Raw genomic sequence first — 7,465 nt, forward strand, 5'->3', positions numbered from 1 at the left:
AGAGGTAACATTTTTTAACTTGCACGGCTAACTTTTCAAATTATATTTGTCTGTATTTTTCACCTATATGTCGTTTTTGCTGCTCAATTGCAAGTTTTTTCGTCGGCTTTATTCTAGCTGGTATTCGGCTGATGATGTATCTGTTGAAAGGACTTATTTGGAACCTAGTTAATTTAGAGCCATTCTTTCATAAGTCTATGTGAAGCAGAGCATTTTTCATAAATTTTTTGATGAAAAAAGCGGTCAGAAAAAGTTTTCTGAAGCATTTGTATAAATTTGGTTCCTATTTGCAATCTTTTGCGGGATCCAGTGTCAACGGACTTGTGCTAGCAATTAAAGATGAACCATTTTTCTGAAAAAAATTAATACTTAGGGTGGAAAAGTGTCATCTGAATAATTTTTTAGTTGTCTGCTGATTCTCTTATTGCAAAACTTAATATTTTTTTAACGATCTATTTCTTTGCTTCAGTGGTTTTACGAGCAAATTGTTGTTGTTCCGACTATTGAAAATATGGAGGAACTTTGTATTGGGGTGTGTTTAAGTTTTTTTGTTTTCACTCAAAATCAAATACCACAAACTGATAATCAGACTGGGTTGATGATATATCATATCAAAGCCCTTTAAATCGCGATTTGAACGATATCAAAATTTTCCAAACAAAATTTCGAATGTCTAGAAAAACCGGCTTAAAATTTTTCGTTTTTCGTCTTATTTCGACCGAATAAACTGATGATAACTTGTTAAATTGATCCTGTAGGCTAAAAAAACGTGATTTTTTAAAATAACAACTAGTTTTGAAATATATATTTGGAATTTCCCTGCAAGAAAAATTTTTTGACATTCTTTTCATTTTTTGTTTGTTATTCTTTTTTGAAGTGTTTATTAAGAGTGTGAATTTTTTACGCGTGTGTATGGTTTTATCATCAAACCACGTACAAAAAACGACGCTTATTTTAAAAACTTAATAATTTGAAGAAATTTTCTTGGTTGTCTTAATGAATATGGTTGGAACATTCTGTGCTACTTGCACAGAAACCGGCTATCCTTGTTTCACTTTTCGAGATAATTTTTCAAACCTTAACCGCAAGTAAGTGTTTACACTACTTCAATTTATGTGTTTACACTAACGATCATCGTAGTGTATTAGTACGAACCTTTTCTTAGAGACCTATCCGAGATTTAGCCTTTAATTCTACTTTTTATGTTTGAACTTGTAGAGCTGCTTTTTAACATGTTCTTGATAAGGTTTGCGAAGCGAAGCTTCGCCTCTGTGTCGAGTTTTAAAATTACATCCATGTTATTCAGTGTTCAATCACAACTGATGTCTTTGTTTTGAATTTAAAGCTTGTGGTTTTCTGGAAAGCTTGCAAGATCTCAGTTGCATGAATTTGAAACCTTTTGGCATCTTGATAATTAATTGATACTGTTATTTGTTCTCAAAAGCTAGGATTTGCAGTAATAAGACTTATCTTTTTTGCGTCCCTCTGAACTTTTTTTGATGAAGCATCTTTTGGCCTGACTATCTCTGATACCAATGCAATTTTAGAGCGAGCGTTGATGGGATTTTTCCATCAGATGAAACTGTCGCTATTTTTTAGTAAATAAAAACAGTTTTTAGAACAGCGCTGTTTTTGTTTGCTGATGACTGATTAAAAAGAGTTTTCAAAATATTTCCCATTAATTCAACCCGACATGAAGAGTATTTAATTTTCTTTGTCATACGTGCTTAGGTTAAATAATTTGATTAAATGAAAATATTTCAGTCAATTGAAAGGTTTACCGAAAAACTACAGTGCTATTTTCAATATCTGCTTAAAAGAAGACGTTTTTTTTCGATATAGGTTGTTTTTCAACTAAAAACGATTTATACGAATTTGCTTAAACTTTAACTGTAATCATTGGCGTGATTTGTTCTTAGTTAGGACTGAATTATGATTTCGGAAATTAGTCCCCTTGTCCCAACAATTGCGCTAAAACTACAGGCTAAAGTTTTTTAGAAGTTATTTCAAAATCAGCTTCTGAACAGCTAAATTTAACAGATGTTTTTCATGTAAAGATCCACAGACATGTGGTTAGTTACAATTCAAAAAATATACATTTTGAAGAAAAGTAGGATTGTTTTGGCGATCAGACAAAAAATATATCCATTAAATTTTTAAAACTTCATTGAATTTTGTTGGGCTAAAAACAATGCTCATTATGGTTGAATCTATTATATATTTAAATGCGGGCTTCACTAATTCGCCACGTTTCAGCTTTTTCAACGTATTTTTTGCATGTTTCTTTGAAAAAAAATTTCACGTTTGAGCTAGATCCTATTTTACACTGCTTAAGATATTTTAATTTCTATTTTGTAAAATGAATACTTAAATCTTTCTACCTTACAAGCTAATTTTTCTGATTTTTTCAAATTTTCAGATAATTTAAAAATTTCGATATTTTTAACCCTGTAGTTGGGTGCTGTTAGGGTACTCTGAGGCATTGCGATTCCTGCCTCCAAATATGGCTGCTGAAATCCTTGTAGTTTTCGAGATATGGCATTCATGATTTTCTTAAATTCTAGAAAATTTAGATTTAAAAAACCCAAAAAATTTGAATTCCGACGCTTGTAGCCTTCGGAGTTTTAAATCAAATCTTGCGTCCAAATGTGTTTGCTCGAATGCTTTCAGTTTCTCAGATGGGTCGTTTTTTTATGTCTTGTTAAAATTCGTCAAAGAACTGAAATATAAAAAGCTTGAAGTTCTCATCTTCATTGTGAGGCTATGTCACGGTACTCAGGGGTAGCGAAACTCGCTCCCAAATTTGAGTGCCCGAAATTTTTCACTGTTCGAGATATGACATTTATGATTTTTTTTGTCTCCACGAAACTTAGATTTTAAAAAATCCAAAAGATTTGAATTCCCATTTTTGTACTTGACTACTGTGAGGGTACTCTTCGGAGTTCTAAATGAAATCTTGCGTCAAAAGTGCTTGCGCGAATGCTTTGAGTTTCTCAGATATGACGTTTTTCTATATCCTGTTGAAATTGGTCAAAGGACTGAGATATAAAAAGTTTTCCCATTAAAGTCATTAAAGTTCTCATAATCATAGTGAGGTTCTTTCACGCTAATTTCAGGGGTACTGAATTTTGCCTCCAAATTTGAGTGCTCGTTTTTTTAGCTTTCAAGATATGACGATTTTTATGATTTCTTTTTATTTTTCAGAAATTAATTTTTAAAAATTCAAAAGATTTCAAATTCACAAACCTTAGGATGGGTACTGCGAGATTATTCTCATGAGTTGAAAATCTTGCGTCATAGGCGACTGTTCAATTGCTTTAGTTTCCGAGATGTGATGTTTTCATTTCATTTTTAAAATTTTCAAAGAGTTTAGAGAAAAGATAATTTCACAAAATTTGAAGATCCTGGGGTACTGTCAGAGTAATCCCCGGGGGTTGCAAATCTTGTCTCCAAATATGACTGCTGAAATACTTGTAGTTTTCGAGAAATGATGTTTTTCACGATCTTTTCTAAAGTTTTCAGAGAAATTCCCAGCCTTGTAGTTGGGTATTGTGAGGGTACTCTCAGGGGTTGCAAGTCTTGCGTCCAAATGCGACTGCTGAAACGCTTTTTTTCGAGATTTGACGTTTTTTTTTTAATTTTTTTAAAAATTTTTGATATTACCGGCAAAAAATTTCAGAAAAATTGAAGTTCCCAAAATTTAAGGCGAGACAATTTTAATATCAGGGTGCTGTCTGGCATTGAAAATCTCGCATCTGAATACGAATGCTCAAATCGTTTTAGTTTCCGAGATATGACGTTTTCTATAATTTTTTTTCATGTTTTTCCGGAAAATTAGATTCAAGGAATTTTACGAACTTTGAAATTCCCAAACTTTTAGTGGGCTGTTCTCGGATTACTCTCAATGGTGCAAATCTGGCATCCAAATTTCTGCAAAGGTTTTAAGTTTTCGACATTTTATGGTTTTTAAACCTAAAACTTTTGAAATTTTTAAGCCTGGAAAATTGAAGTTCCCAAAATTTAAGGCGAGACAATTTTAATATCAGGGTTTTATCTGGCATTGCAAGTCTCGCATCTGAATACGAATGCTCAAATTGTTTTAGTTTCCGAGATATGACGTTTTTTATGATTTTTTTTCATGTTTTTCCGGAAAAATAGATTCAAGGAATTTTATTGAAATTCCCAATCTTTTAGTGGGCTGTTCTCGGATTACTCTCAATGGTACAAATCTGGCATCAAAATTTCTGCAAAGGTTTTGAATTTTCGACATTTGTATGGTTTTTAAACTAAAATTTTTGAAATTTGCAACCCTGGAATTGGGTTTTGTCAGAGTACACTCAAAAACTGCAGATCTTGTTTGCAATATGTATAGTTTTTCATGGGTTGGCAAAAATGCGAAGCAACGGAGGTGCGTTACGCGTTAGTTTATTGAATTTGGTAGCGGATGTATTGCAATCAAGGATCAAAAAAATTTTCTTCTGAAAAATGTGCTTACAGGACGCACATCCTACAGAACGCACAACTTACAGATCTTCTTTGAGCATCGTTGCTTTTTAAACGCACGGTCTACACAAAATCTGTACTTACAATTGCGAGAGCAAGTGTCTTGTAATCGGGAACTAAACTTTTTTCCCTTAAATAATCTTACAAATCTTACTTATCTTAATTTTCTTACTTGATTTTTTATTGAACCTAAACAACTTCCATTTTGGTTCCCCTTTGGCCTAGAGATAACGTCGTCCTCTTTCACCCTAAGTGTGTGTGAAGTCTGTTTTTTTTTCAATCTGTATGAAGTTGAATGTGTTTTTCCTGTAAAATTTGAATTGTCGGACTCTTCTAGGTCTGCTCAAGTTTTGTCGACGACTTAATTGCGACGTCACTAATTTTTCTTGTGCTTTAAGTTTTTTATTATAGTTGAAAGTGTTTTTTTTTGTAATTTCAAAAGGAGTTTGGAAAGTTTTACAAAATCAGTTTTTTTTTTCAGTTGAACTGTTGATTGCCCAAAAATTGCTGGCTTTGTTTCCGCTTCGCAAATTTTGTTTCATTGCAAATTTTTTTTTTCAAAATTTTTTGCTTGAAGTTTTTGCCCAGAATGTGCTGATATCAAGGCATACGGAAATTTTGGTAGACCTAGTTTTGTTTCACAATTTATCATTTCTTTTTGACTTTTTTGTATTTTGTGTTTTAATTTGTTAGTGTTGTATTGCAATTGATGCGAAGCTCCATTTTGCCTCTGCGTTTCATCTTTCATTTAAGTCTATCAACTCCAATTTTTTATCGCCCTTGCAAAAGAAAATGTCTTTTAATCGGGAACTGAAGACAAAAAACGTAGGATTTACGACAAAATTTGTAAAAACTTTAAGATGAAACACCCAGAAGAATATCAGATGCTCGTGTTAGCAGGAGTTGACGTCAAAGAGTGTTTGCCGCAGCTTATTGTTAGTCAGTACTCAAAGCTGTATCCCGAAGAGTTTCAAAACATTGCTGACAGCTATGACTGCGAGTCTAATCAAAGTTCAACGAATGCACTGAATTCAAGTAGCGCACTGAATTCAAACATCATTTTGAAACTCAAACACAGGCTGAAAAAATTGCACTCAAGTTTTGGTGACATATCTTACAACAATCCTGGATTCTCATGCCTCAACGAACTCGCCGAGTTTGCTCCCACGGGATCTAATTGGAATACTAATCAAGCATCTTATAACCATTCTAATTCTCTGCCGGGTTCTAGAGGTGAAGCACCACACCTTGATGATTGCTTGTCCTGTGGTCCCAGCACCAGTAGTATTGCACATCACTCTCACTGTGATAGAATAGGAAGCACAGTCCTTGTACCATCACCTAGTGCAACCAAAGGTATCCTCGACATACCAGAACTCACATCATCGCACGCTCACAAAATATTATTTCATTACTAACTGTCTTCTAGAGAACAATATGCACATCGGGTTTCCACTGCAGAACAAAGTTTGGTGAAAGGGTAGGTTTGATTCTTCTAAGCTTGATTTTTTTGCGCTAAAAGAATGTTTCGTGGATTAAAATTATAAAGGGTTTCGTGCTATTGGTGAAATAAATTGGATTTCAGCCTGAAACATTGATTTATGTTAAGGACCTCCAGATAAGTGGAATTTTTGGAAGAAAATGACCTAAATTGTATCGAGTAAATTGTATCGAAAGGAAAAAGTTATTTGTAACTCTCATCGGCTTAAGGCTCACATAAAAAATCACTCTGCTTTTCACAATGCATAAAACACAAAAAAAAACACGGTTTTCTAATTTTATCAGCCTTGTTTTTGCTATTCAGTGAACTAGATCATCGATTACGGTATGTTATGTCTCCAGGTTACGGTTTTTGTTGTTATTTAATATTGAGGCTTTACTGTCATCAATGTCATTTTGATTTGATTTTCTCGAACTACGAAACTAATGTATTGACTTTTTTAGGAATTGATTCAGATTGGGAACCTATCAAAGAAAGCAAAGATGACCAGATTGTATCAGTTGCAGAAGGACATCCGGTCACAATCCAGTTCTCAGTCCCGTTTTTGGTCCAGCACGACATCCAATCCGATTCTCCTGTCAACTACTCAGTCGTGACGACACGTGAAGACAAAACCGGGAAAGCAGTCGTGAATCTGAAATGGGACGTGAAATCGGACACCGAGAAAAATTGCACTGTTTTTACTGCCACGCTTGACGAATTGTCAACTGAAGAGTGTGGAAACTATTTTGTCTCTGTGACTGCTGAAAAACAACAGCATACACATGTTTTGGCGATCGATGTTGGTGAGTGCTTTTTTAAATGTATCACCTATTTATTGTTCCGACTATTTGAAAAATGTTGAGGAACTTTGTATTAGGGTGTGTTTTAGTTTTTTCTTTTTTGTTTTCCTCGCAAACTCAGGTACCACAAAAAATCAAAGGAATAGGTCGAGTTATATATCTAATTGATGATAGTGTGTGAGGACAAGCTCTCACTTGAGCTACAGCTTCAGGTCTACCACAACCTGACCAAATTTGGCTGCAATAGTGGTACCACGTAAAAGTTCTAGACGCAAAAAAACGGCCTTGAGTCGCAAAAAACAGCTTCGCTCAGCAAAAAATAACACTGTCTAGAATGTGGGGAGATAATAGAAATGGACTATCCTCGACAGGACTGTTAAGGCCTACTGATAGCTCATCTGCGATTCGCAGGAACTACAATTAACTAGACTTTTTTCCTGTAAATAACTTTTTTTACACATCTGCAGGAAGTTGTGATGTTGCTTTATTAGCAAACCTTGGCAACTTCGAGACCTTTTCCCACTTGGCCTAGAGGTAATGCAGATGCCCTTGTACTAGAAGGTCTCGAGTTCGAGTCCCGGTCGGATTTTGATTTTCAGTAGGTATTAAATTGAACATTTTTGTCTTGGAAAAATCGAATGGTCGGATTTTCGTTTGTCTGCTTATGTTTCGTCGGCTT

The sequence above is a fragment of the Symsagittifera roscoffensis genome, chromosome 3 (genome assembly GCF_963678635.1).
Source record: "Symsagittifera roscoffensis chromosome 3, txSymRosc1.1, whole genome shotgun sequence".
In the NCBI taxonomy this organism is placed as follows: Eukaryota; Metazoa; Xenacoelomorpha; order Acoela; family Convolutidae; genus Symsagittifera; species Symsagittifera roscoffensis.